The sequence below is a fragment of the Lagenorhynchus albirostris genome, chromosome 1, assembly GCF_949774975.1.
Source record: "Lagenorhynchus albirostris chromosome 1, mLagAlb1.1, whole genome shotgun sequence".
In the NCBI taxonomy this organism is placed as follows: domain Eukaryota; kingdom Metazoa; phylum Chordata; class Mammalia; order Artiodactyla; family Delphinidae; genus Lagenorhynchus; species Lagenorhynchus albirostris.
The window spans coordinates 163,635,603-163,648,416 of NC_083095.1; the positions used below are offsets into that span (position 1 = coordinate 163,635,603).

A 12,814-nucleotide genomic window follows, 5' to 3' on the forward strand; every position below is an offset into this window, starting at 1 on the left:
GAGAGCTCCCACCCGGGGAGTCTCCCTCTAGGCTGCTCGGCGGCTCCACTGGCGCCTTCACAGACTCAGGCCTCCCGAAAGAGGCCAACAGAGGATTCGCACTGCCTCTCTCCTAAGGCCGGCGTCTACCTCAGAAGCTTAGGCCCTGCCCCGTTACTCTGAGCGAGGTGGAAGACCCACGTTCCGGAGAGAAACTGTTCTGGGAAACCTGAGCCTGTGGGGTCCCAACTGGCTCTCTGGCCTCTGTGCCATGTTGCGCGTCAGGGTCACAGGCGGTGGGATTCTAGGCACTCCGGGGCAGGTGGTGTGCGGCTGCCGCCCTCATGCAGTCAGCAAACATTCCGGCAGCTTTTTCTGTGCCATGAATTGGGCCAAGGACATGGCCGTGACCAACACCAGGCCCTTGCCTTCCTAGAGCCCGGAGTGTGTCAGGGGAGACAGCCAGGTAACCCCACAAATATAAGCCGGATTTACTCTAGGGTAGCGAAGCCCGGAAGATGTGAGAGCTCAGGGGAGATGCAGCTGAATGTGAGGTTTGGGGGAGGATCCCTTGACTCCTGAAAGCCAAGTAGGAGCCAGACAGAGAAGAGGTAAGAAAGTGGATGTATATCCTTAGTGCCTTTTCCACCTTTCAGCCTGGCAGAGACTAAACAGACTTTCCCCCGTCTGCAGAAATAGATGAATCCCTCTGTGTTATCCCTCCTTAAATGCACTTCACGGGGTGCCAGTTGCTGCAGAGACTTTACGGTATTTGAGCTATAAAGAGAATCAGGGGAAAAGGAGATTGCTTGTCAGGTTTGATTTCAGAGAGATCTCCATTGGAATCCACGTCTTTCCTTGTGTTTGAATTTGTTTTCATGATTATTATCAAAGATCGTGTTCCCTTTCAGAGCTGAGAACCAGCCTTGCTCCTGGATTAACAAGATCATTCAACAAATATCGCATACCTACTACCATTTACCAGACACGGTTTTAGATGGCAAGGATACACCAGTAAACACTCTTCACTGGGGTCACAGTTCTCATAGAGCAGGGAAGACAGAAATAAAGAAACAAATCAAATAAATGAGATAATTTCATTAAAAAAAAAAAGTACTAACAGAGGTGAATCCCCCAGTGTCCCTCTCTGACTGCATCCCCTCCCCCTGCCTCGAGGCACCCACTACCTCGAGTTTGGGGTGTATCCTTCCCTTGCTCCCCACCATGGGACCCCAGAGAGGACAGCCGTCTGCGGTGGGTCACGTTGCAGGTGGGTGAAGGGGCTGCATTGCGGCGTTGCCATAACAAATAGGAAGAGAAATTATGGAAGCAACAGAACTCTCCTTTAGAGATAAAAATAGAGCAGTTTCAGAGGCAGAGACCAAGAGCTCTCTGTCACTGATACAAAAGCTCTGACACAAGGAGTGACAAGTTTAGTGAGTGGCCAGCTTAGGACACAGAAGCCTATGAGGGGACAACCCACAGGGCAATGACAAAGTGAGGGAGCTTGGACCAGGACTGACCCCTCCCAGCTACTCCTGGCCAAGGGTTCCCCGATATCCAGGTGAGGAGTAGTGACTGTTTACTAGCAGAAGGAAGTGGCAGCACAGCTTGGCTCTTCAGAGGTGGTCCAGGATGATCTGGCTGCTAAGTTGCGCTGAGTCCATTCTCTGCTGAGGGGTTAGTTTTTCCTGTTAAGTCAATGCTCAGATGGTTCTACCCACCAGGCTCACATTTGGATCAGGAAAATAAAATGGATCGTTAGGCCGTCTTGGAGCACTTCCTAAGGGACAGATGAACGAGAGGCTGTTGGTTGACATTTAACTGTAGTTCCAAATTTGTCAACGTCTCCTTGCAATATGTCCACATCAGCCTGGAACTAGACTGGACTTGGAGGCCCGAGGGGCTGCCTGTTTTCCAGGCTGTGCTGCCAGCACTCTCCCCCTCAACCCTGTCGCATGCTGGGCACAGGCCGCCTGCTTGCATTGTAGGGTCAACTGCCCAAGCTCCTACCAAGGGTAGTTTTCTTTTCAAAACTTCTTTCTCCTCTCTTCATTCTTGGTATAGGTCACATGGTATGACAGCTTGAGCTGCCATAACAAAATGCTATAGACTGGGTGCCTTAAACAACAGAAACTTCTTTTTCACAGTTCTGGAGGCTAGAAGTCCAAGATCCAGATTCCAACAAGGTAGGTTTCATTCTAAGGCTTCTTTTCTTGGCTTGTAGATGGCCACCACGTCCCTGGGTACTCACATGATCTCTTCTTTATGTGTGCAGGGGAGGGGGAGGAGGAAGAGAGAGCTCTGCTGTCTCTTCTTCTTATAAGGACACCAATTCTATCAGATTAGGGCCCCACCCTATGACTTCATTTAACCTTAATTACATTTTAAAGACCCCCATCTCCAAATATATACATCGGAGGTTAGGACTTCAACATATGGATTATGGGAGAGCACAATTCAGTTCATAGCGCATGGACACCTAACCAACTGCTCATAATCTGATCTGCGACTCCACAGAGAGTAGAAAAAGTAAACCTTCTATAAGCATTGGAAATGTTCTGTGTCTGGGTGGTAGTTATATAAAGGTGTGTGTGTGTATGTGTGTGTGTGTGTGTAAAAATTCTTTGATGTATATACGTAAGATTTGTGTACTTGACTGTGTTATGCCTCGATAAAAAATTTTTTTGTTTAATGAGCACACACACAAAAAAGAGAATCCAATTAAGGCTCTGAGGCCTTTGGGAATGAAGAAGGTAGCCTCTGATGTCTTTAGGCTAAGTGACACCAAGGACTTAACCTGTAGGAAGGGAAGGAACTTAACTTTTATTGAGCATTTTGGTTAGTCAGGGTGGTTCTGGATATAAGAAACAGAAGTTCACTCATGTGTCAAGTATAAAGTGTCCTATATGAATCCCAAAGAATCTGAAGAGCTAGGCGTCACAAGGGACAGAAACTTGGGGCATTCCCTCATTACTAGCTCTCTCTCTCTCTCTCTCTCACTCTCTTTCTCTCTCTCACTCTCTCTTGCAGTTTCTGCCTGTGCCTATGCATCTGCCCCATTCCACTCTTTGGATCCATTTCCTCTCCTTTTTCCTCATGGTTCTAATATGGCTGCCACAGCTGCTTAGTCAATATGAGTCTCCATCCTCAGCTTCCACCATGAACTATTCCTTCCCTTCTCTTAGGTCAGCCTCCTGAGAAGGGCATTTGGTTGGGTTCCAGCACACCTCTTTAAGCCAGTCTCCAGGTGCCAGTTAAATGGCTAACGTTGGGTCCAAACATCTGGAACCAGGAAGAAGGAGGCCATAGTACAGTTCAAGGTCATTTAAGAGCTAGGTCCTGAGTTAGGATAACTTCTTTTCAAAAGAGCTGTGGAGGGGCAGGCAACAAGTGATGAATATCTCAGGAATGGGTGTCTATTTAGTAGATGTTGGGATTTTCAGGATTTTTATATATTTTCTTGTAGTGTCTTTGGTTTTGGTATTGTGGTAATGCTGGTCTCAAACAATGAGCTGGGAAGTATTCCCTCCTCTTCAATTTTCTGGAAGAGTTTGTATAGAAGTGGCATTGTTTCTTCCTTAAATGTTTGGTAGAGTTCACCAGTAAAGCCATCTGGGCCTGGCGTATTCTTTGTGAGAAGGTTTTTTTAGCTGCAAATTCAATTTCTTTGATAAATATTGGGCTATTCAAGTTATCTATTTCTTATTGAGTGAACTTTAATAGTTTGAGTCTTTCAAGGAAATTATCCATATCGTCTAAGTTATAGAATTTCTTGATATAAAGTTGTTCATAATATTCCCTTATTATCCTTTTAATAGCTATACAATCTGTAGTGATGTCCCCTCTTTCATTCTTGACATTGGTAATTTGTGTTTCCTCTATTTTTTTCCTAGTCACTCTGGCTAGAGGTTTATCAGTTTTATTCATTTTCTCAAAGAACCAGCTTTTGGTTGCATTGATTTCCTCTGTTGTTCTGCTGTTTTCTCTTCATTGATTTCCTCTTTGATCTTTGTTATTTCCTTACTTTGGACTTAATTTGTTCATCTTTTTCTAGTTTGTTAGAGTAGAAGCTTGAGATCAGTGATGTGAGATCTTCCTTCTTTTCTAATATAAGCATTTAGTGCTATGAGAACACAGGTCCTTGATGACATTCCTGTTCAAGTCTCATTTGAGGCCAGCCTAAATCCAGACCACCTGTTCTCAACTCTCTCAACATTAGAACCACCTGGAGGGCTTCTAAAAATACCTGTGCCTGGACCCCACCCTAGGCCAATTAAATCAAAATCTCTGGGAATGAGCTCCAGTATGACTAGTTGTCAAAACTCACCAGGTGAGTCTAAGGAGTAGCCAGGATTTTCAATCACCACACTAGGGCAGTGTTTCTCAAACTGATAAAGGCAGTTTTGGTTTTCATTTCCAGTTTTATATTTCTATTATCCCATTGACCGTAACATTTTGTAAAATACAGTGAAAATGAACCATATGGTTTCTAGAAGTTTCCCTTATGAAAAGTGGTGTTTCCATTGCCTCATAAACTCAGGTGTTCTCATTATTCTTTATCATTATCAACAATGGAGGAAAGGAAGTTCGTAGAAAGATGATGTAGGGTCAAGCCTTTCAAGATGGCTGTTCTCTTGCTCTCTGTACATCCCCTGCTTGACCAGTCCCTGCTTCACCTACACCCTACTCACATGACTGTCCAATCCTCTTAATCATAGGGCTTTAATAGTAACTGCCTACGTGCTCGCCCCCACCTGCCCCAGCCGCTGGTTTCCCTGGTAACTGATGAGCCAACCTGATGTCAATTCCCCCTATAACTGGTAACGTCCTTCTCCCCATAGAGTTGCGAAGACTGCCGCTGTGTCCTGCTTGCCGTCTGCTGTACACGGTGGGGTGGCACTCCAGGACGTTGCTTCGGACATGTAAGATCCCCTGTCCAACCTATCACCGATGTCTCTGTCACTGTCTCTGCGGTCTTTCTTCAGTCTTGCAGCTGGCCAATTACAAGACTTTCAGACCTGTGGGGTGCAGCCAAACAGATGATCATGCATGTAGTTGCTTCAGCAGTGTAGTTCTGTCTCACTGTGGACCATTCAAGTTTTTGGATGATGTTGTATTTTAGTGATGTTGCACTGTCTAGATCTCTTGCGTATGCGTCAATAACTTCTTTTTATTGTTTAAACCTACTTGAGTTGGGTTTTCGGTTATAAGAGAATGATTCCAACTGAAGCACCCTACCATAGATGTATCCGTCCATTCTGCAATCACTTGTTGACACATTATCCTCTCTTTCTCACTCTCTTTCCCACACAAAAGCTGCAACCATCCCAGACAAGGGCCATGGTTTGTTTGATGATGACTGTGTGATCACTCTGTACTCTCACTGTGGCTCCCTTTACTACAGGACCTTAACCAAGATGATACAAACTTCCTTTCCTCATTGTTGATAACGCTCAAGAAAAATGAGAACACCTAGGTTTAATAAGCAATGGAAATACCATTTTTTAAATAAAGAAAACCTCTAAAAGCTACACAACTGCCGATATGAATTTTTGCATATTTGCATTGTTCTTTTTGATGTTCGAATCATCCCATATTTGACCACAGGGAGCCCCTTCAGGTCGGCTCCTGTGTCCTTTTAATCTGACCCCATGGACTTTGATACCTTCCTTGTTCATCTGTCCCAGCCCTGGAAAGGCCATTTCTCAGGATCCCTGGTTCCCTTTAGCAGAGAATGATATTTAGAGAGTAAGATCTAGGCAAGATAGATACACTTTTTAAACACAGAAATTACATGAGTTTTCAAAAGATCTGTTTTTACCATAACTAGTGGCCTTTTCATTAAGTCAGTTAATGACCTGAAATCATTGGGATTTCAGGTGGTTTTGGATTAAAGCAGTTTCTCAACCTCAGCACTATTGACATTTGGGGCTGGGAAATGCTTTGTTGTGGAGACTGCCCTGCGCCTGGTAGGGTGTTTAGCAGCATCCCTCGCCTCTCCACACTAGATGCCAGTAGTACCCTCCCAGCTGTGACAACCAAAAATGTCTCCAGACATTGCCAAATGCCCCTTGGTGTGGCAAAATCATCCCCCATTAAGAACCACTGGATGGCCTGTGGCTTCTGTGGAAAACATCCTGGAACAAACCAGAGAGACTCTGGCCCTGTTGCAACATCCTTAACAGTTTCCTGCCTCTATTTCCCTGTGTGTCTGTTGGGACAATGGCTACAGGATAAAACAACACATTGTGGGAAGCAGTCTGACCTGCAAAGACTCATCGGCGTGAAAGTGAGGAGCAGACATTACATCATAGGCAGCACCACACTGAAGCCACATGTCGGTTTTTGCTAACTCTGCTGAGATGGTACAGCTTCTGATTGAACTGACTCAAGTCCTGAAGATTACTCAAACTCTTGTGTTCCCACCAGGCCTCTTTTTAGTGTCAGCCTTATATAAGCGCTTTCATTTTACTGTCACCAAGAGAAAGTCCCATTCAATTCATACCAGATGTTGAGTCGTCGTGAATCAATACAACAGCATCCAAAAACCACCAAAATGAATCATAAGGACAAACAGGACTTTTTCTCCCAGCAAAACAGTGACTAAAATAGTGTTTTGCCCTTTTAGAAAAAAAAAAGTTACAAGGTTAATAAGACAAGGGCTTCAGGCCCTGCTTGTGTAACACACGTGTCTGTGGGCGTGAAGTGGTTAAATTGCGTGTCCTCAGCAAGACAGAGTATGAGGCCTGCAGCTGAGCCAGACAGAGGCTGGCGAGAGGAGGTGAGACTTGGACATCAGGGGCCCTAGACTGGGAGTCCAGTGATGACCTGAAACTGTTATGCAATCCTCCTCCATGTGAGTGGCCAGGGTATCTGAGACTCAGAATTTAGGAATCTCTACCGTGGAGGAGAGGCTCTTGGGAACTGTGGAGGCTCTTCCAGGAAATGAGCATCCAGAATCTTCTCCCGACAGAGCCGGGGAGATCCCCAAGACTTGTTTCTCAGTCCTGCCTCTGCTCCCTGGATGCTGGGAATAGCACTCCGATTACCTATGGAAGTGAGAAATGGTGTATGTCCTCCCTGGGGTGGGAGGGGGTGGGCCCACCTAGGCACTCTCTCCTGGCCTCTGACCCTTGAATGGAGGGAAGCAAAAGCAGAGAAGAGATGGCGGCTGACACATCCCCGTAGTGGCTGGATGAGTCTCTCAGTTGGTTCCTGCTTCTGGGTCCCCAAGGCCTCCCAGATTCCTGTCCTTTGCAGAGTAGGTTCTTCCAGTTTCCCCTTTATTGTGTGAGGGACTCCCTATCCTTCCAATGGATTTCCTTTGCGACAAGGTCAGTGTCTGTTTTCCCACCGCAGCACCAAGTCATTGCTGTCAGAGGCACTGAGAGCTGTGTGTCCCATTCCATACCCCACAGACTACTGCAGGAGCCCGGGAACACGGGCTGCAGAGCCCTGCTCGATGATATTCACAAGGTACGAGTCAGAAGGTCTCCCCTCAGTAAAGGCAAAATGGGAGCAATGGAGGCCGAGAGCTCCCCGCAGCTACTGTGTCAACACTGATCAAGGAACTGAATTATCATATGATAGCACTTATATGTGGAAACTAAAATATGGCACAGGGACTTCCCTGGTGGCACAGTGGTTAAGAATCCGCCTGCCAATGCAGGGGACAGGGGTTCGAGCCCTGGTCCGGGAAGATTCCCACATGCCGTGGAGCAACTAAGCCCATGCGCCACAACTACTGAAGCCCACACGCCTAGAACCCGTGCTCTGCAACAAGAGAAGCCACCGCAATGAGAAGCCCGTGCACCGCAACAAAGAGTAGCTCCCACTTGCGGCAACTAGAGAAAGCCCGCGCGCAGCAACAAAGACCCAGCACGGCCAAAGATAGATTAATTAATTAATTAATTTTAAAATGCTTTTAAAAATAAAGATAAAAGATGGCACAAATGAACCTACCTACAAAACAGAAACAGACTCATAGACATAGAGAACAGACTTGTGGTTGCCAAGGGGGGGAGGGGAGGGAGAGGGACGGACTGGGAGTTTGGGGTTGGTAGATGCAAACTATTACATTTAGAATGGATAAACAGCAGGGTCATAATGTATCACACAGGGAACTATTTTCAATATCCTGTGATAAACCGTAATGGAAAAGAATATTTAAAAAGAATGTCTGTATGTGTGTAACTGAGTCACTGCTGTATAGCAGAGAATGGCACAACATTGTAAATCAACTTACTTCAATAAAATAAATAAATAAATAAAAATTTTAAAAATATTTGTCAAGATTTTTCTACCTTAAAAAAAAGGGAGGGTGCTTCCCTGGTGGCGCAGTGGTTAAGAGTCCGCCTTCCAATGCAGGGCACATGGGTTCGTGCCCCGGTCCGGGAAGATCCCACATGCCGCGGAACGGCTAGGCCCGTGAGCCATGGCTGCTGAGCCTGCACGTTTGGAGCCTGTGCTCCGCAATGGGAGAGGCCACAACAGTGAGAGGCCCGCATACCAAAAAAAAAAAAAGGGGGGCTTCCCTGGTGGCGCAGTGGTTGAGAATCTGCCTGCTAATGCAGGGGACATGGGTTTGAGCCCTGGTCTGGGAGGATCCCACATGCCATGGAGCAACTAGGCCTGTGAGCCACAACTACTGAGCCTGCGCGTCTGGAGCCTGTGCTCCACAACAAGAGAGGCTGCAATAGTGAGAGGCCCGCACACCGCGATGAAGAGTGGCCCCCTCTTGCCACAACCAGAGAAAGCCCTCACACAGAAACGAAGACCCAACACAGCAAAAATAAATTAATTAATTAATAAACTCCTACCAACAACATCCTAAAAAAAAAAAAAAGGAACTGAATCATCAATGTGGATCCAGTGAGGCACGCTGAAGTTAGACTAATGGACAGCTAAGCCCTACAGCACCAAAAGAAGATGGAGCTGTTAACAGAGAGCCCCTCGGTGCTACTCCAGGTTTCAGCAGTGCTCTGTGGAGGGGCCTGGGCATGCAGGCTCTGCTGCGGGACCCCTGGGCGGCCCCCAGGAATCTGTCTGGGCTGTGCCTCTGGACCCCTCCATTCTCTTACATGTTGTTTGGCAGCCCTACTATGTGTGGGAGCTCCCCGACTCCTACAATGGCTATTTCAATTCTTCAGTCTTTCAAATCTCCACGGCCCTCCCATTCCCCTCACTCCCAGCAGAAGGTGAATTTCTTATGCCACAGAAAAAGTTCAGACCATCATATGGGGACCCCTTCAACTTCCCAACACCAAACCTACACCATCCTGCCCTCTAACCTTCCCCAACCTAGGCACTGTAGGACGTGTAGCAGCATCCCTGGCCTCTGTCCACTAGATGAACCCCGCTAGTAATGCCCCCTAGACATGATAATCAAACATGTCTCCAGACATTGCCAAATGTCCCTCGGGGTATAAAGTCACCGGTGAGAACTCTTTTTAATTTAATTTAATTTATTTGGCTGTGTGGGTCGTAATTGTGGCACGCGGGATCTTTGGTTGCGGTGTGTGGAATCTAGTTCCCTGACCAGGGATCGAATCCAGGCCCCCTGCATTGGGAGCACAGAGTCTTAACCACTGGACCATGAGGGAAGTCCCTACCGGTGAGAACTCTTGACCCAGACCAACCTCTGGCCGCTCTGTCTCAAACTTGTAGCCCACATCTGATCCATGGGAAGTGCACACATGGGACCAACCTTCACCTACCTCTCAAATAGAGCACTTTGTAAAAGCGCAGCCACTGACAGACAGCCACGCCTCCCCTGTAGATTTCCTCCCCTGGCTCTAGGGACCACCCTTTGAGTTCCCTATTTGGCCCCCCTAGTTGATTTGAGAAAATAGGAAGCACACCCCACGCCCCTTCTTTCCATGGTACAAGCCTCTCTTCCAGAAATCTCCTTTATAGTTTCTGGTCCTCTCTTGGGCTTTCCATCCATCCTCTTTGTAAGCTGGAGGTGGGTGGTCAATACAATGACTCAGAACTAGTTCTCAGACATTTCCCTTCCCAGTCCTGCTTAGGTGGTCTAGCATCCCACGTTGGAATCGGGGAGCAGCTGCCTCTCTTGGCGGGGGCCTCAGCCAACTGTGAGGCAGAAAGAGCTTGTATTCACATCCGTGTGCCCCTTAGAACTGCCTTCTCTCTTCCTCTCAGGATCCTTTCTCACTTCGATATATTCAACCTCTCCTTCCTGATTGAAGCTTTCCCACTGACATTTAAGCATGTTTAAATCGCTCCCATTTAAATAAATAAATAAAATAAAACTGCTTTGACCACAGAGCTCCTCGCAGCTACCTACCACTCTAATTCTCTCCTCCCCTTCAAAGCCAAACTAGTGAGAAAGCTCTCTACACCCACCGTCTCCCTTTCCTCACCTCCCACTCTTTCCAGTCTGGCGTCCACCCTTATCAGTCCCCCGAAACAGCTCTCACTGACATGGTCAGCGATCTCTGCAGAGCTGAGCTGAGGCTGGAGGGCAGGAGGCTGGCCTGACCCCACTCAGGACACTGGCCACGGGAGCAGCGGCAGGGATGGTGACAGCTGGCGTTACCCAGAGTTGTGTGTGGGAACCGCAGATGATAGAATGGAATTTCTGAGCTGTATCAGAAAGAACATCTGGCCTTGAGTCCTGAGAATGTGCCCCCACCTCCTTGCCCTCATTCATTCAGTCAGTCTTGATTGAGTACAGCTTGAGCCAGGCCCGGAGGTGGACACTTGTGTTACCCTTTGAAGGACCCAGGCGTGGTCTCTGCCCTCATGGAGCTACCCATCTACTTGGGGAAGTAGGAATTAGTCAAAGAGCCGTGAAAGTACCCAATGACAATCTAGATGTTTTATAGAGGAAAAGTACACAGTGTGTGATGGTGGGATCTGATCTCACTGGAAGGTCTGAAAAGAGATTTTTGAGGCTGACGTCTGATTGATGGGTAGGAATTAGCTAGTCCAGGAGGAAGGAGGAAGAAGAAGGGAATAAAAGCATTGGGGGAAAGGAGTAAGGGCAATGTTCCCCCCAGGGACCAGGCGTTCCAGAAGTGGAAGGGACTGGGAGGGGTTGGGGGGAGAGGGGTGAGAGGTGCTGAATAGAAATTAGATTTTTATCTCTGCCTCGTAGTCTTTGTGCCGTGACCTTCTCCTGCCGCTTTCTGAGGGACTTCGGCACCCTTGGCCACCCTGTATGGTTAACCGCTTTTATTTCCTTTTCTCCCAGGGCTGTGTGCTTCATGGCCTAGCTCCTGCGTGTCCCTCCTGTAACCTGAATGGGAGCGTTCCACAGAGTTCTACCCAGGCCTTACTCTATTCCCCACCCACTTCTTCTTTGACATCGGCTCCCGGTTTTATGGCCTCCCACTTCCAACAGATCTCCAGTCCCAGAACTCTCTCCCGACACCCATGTTTATAGTTCCATTTGCCCAATGGTCATCTCCATGCAGACACCCTGCCACCATCTCAAACACGGCAGATTGTAGTTTAAAAATGTAAGTCTCTGGACTTCCCTGGTGGCACAGTGTTTAAGAGTCTGCCTGCCAATGTAGGGGACAAGAGTTCGAGCCCTGGTCCGGGAGCATCCCACATACCGCGGAGCAACTAAGCCCGTGCACCGCAACTACTGAGCCTGCACTCTAGAGCCCGCGAGCCACAAGTACTGAGCCCGCGTGCCACAACTATCGAAGCCTGTGCACCAAGAGCCTGTGCTTCGCAACGAGAGAAGCCACCGCAATGAGAAGCCTGCGCACAGCAACGAAGAGTATCCCCCACTCGCCGCAGCTAGAGAAAGCCCACCTGTAGTAGTGAGGACCTAACGCATCCAAAAAATAAATTAATTAAATATAATTAATTAATTAACAGAACTTGAGTATTCGACCCAGATCTACAGAAACTTGGTGCACCTGGTGAGTTGTAAATAGCCTTTCTTTATGACGATAAGGAAACTGAAATTAAACAAAGAGTTTTGCTTAGCTGATTAATCAAGTTGGAGCAAGCTCCCAGTAAAGCTAAATTTAACTGTGCCCCGCTCTGTATCCCAAACTGCAGATTTCCTCTTTTATGATTTCTTCCAGCTCAGTGTAATTGGATTGTTCAGTCTGGGTGATGAGTATGTGAGGGGGCCGTTACACTATTCTTCTGTGTATTTTTGAAATTTTTCATAATAAAAATCTAAAAAAGAAATTGTATCTCTTTCTTAATAAAAAACAAAATTAGTCTGTCTTAATTGGTTGGTTAGTGCTTATCTGAATGTAATCCTTAACCTCCTGGTTTGAGAGAATTGCCTGGACTCATGAACATGCTTTTTGCAGGAAATCATGTGATATGAAACATATAACTGTGCGCTGAAGTTGCAAATGACATCATCAATGAATTATTTTTCCTTGTGCTCCTTTTCTTTGTTCTTCTAACCATATGTGTATATAAATGTGTGTGTGTGCTCTCTGAGAATTTCTGAGCAAGGAGGAAGTGGTTCAATCTGCTTGTCTCTGAGCAGCTGTTGGCTTTTAGAATAAAGAAGTGACTCTGCCTCGTTTCTGATTCAGATGCAGTATGAAATTTGCTTTCATCCACGTCTAAATTTAAACGCCTGCCTTCTCCCTCTGTAAAACTTAATCCTCTTCCCCATAACACTGTAGAAAAAAACCTTGGCTTCACAATGGTGTTTAGGTTAAAGATACAAGAGGAGTTTAGGTGTCGAGTATAAGTAACATCAAGGAGAGAATGCAAACTGGCTGGAAACCTGATGCAGCTCAGAAAACTGCATATGACAAAGACACTGCACAGCCTCTACAGGTATCTAGGTTGGAACGGCAGTGCACTAGAGCCTAATCAGTTAAGG

General features: G+C 46.8%; 1 long non-coding RNA gene across 1 annotated transcript; it reads left to right on the forward strand.

The window, feature by feature from the left end:
- The first annotated feature begins 2,084 nt into the window (after positions 1–2,084).
- On the forward strand, positions 2,085–12,089 carry LOC132503943 (uncharacterized). The gene is made up of 3 exons (XR_009534675.1): positions 2,085–2,168; positions 4,824–4,904; positions 11,198–12,089. It is a non-coding gene; the product is annotated as an uncharacterized LOC132503943 (long non-coding RNA).
- Positions 12,090–12,814: the final 725 nt, after the last annotated feature.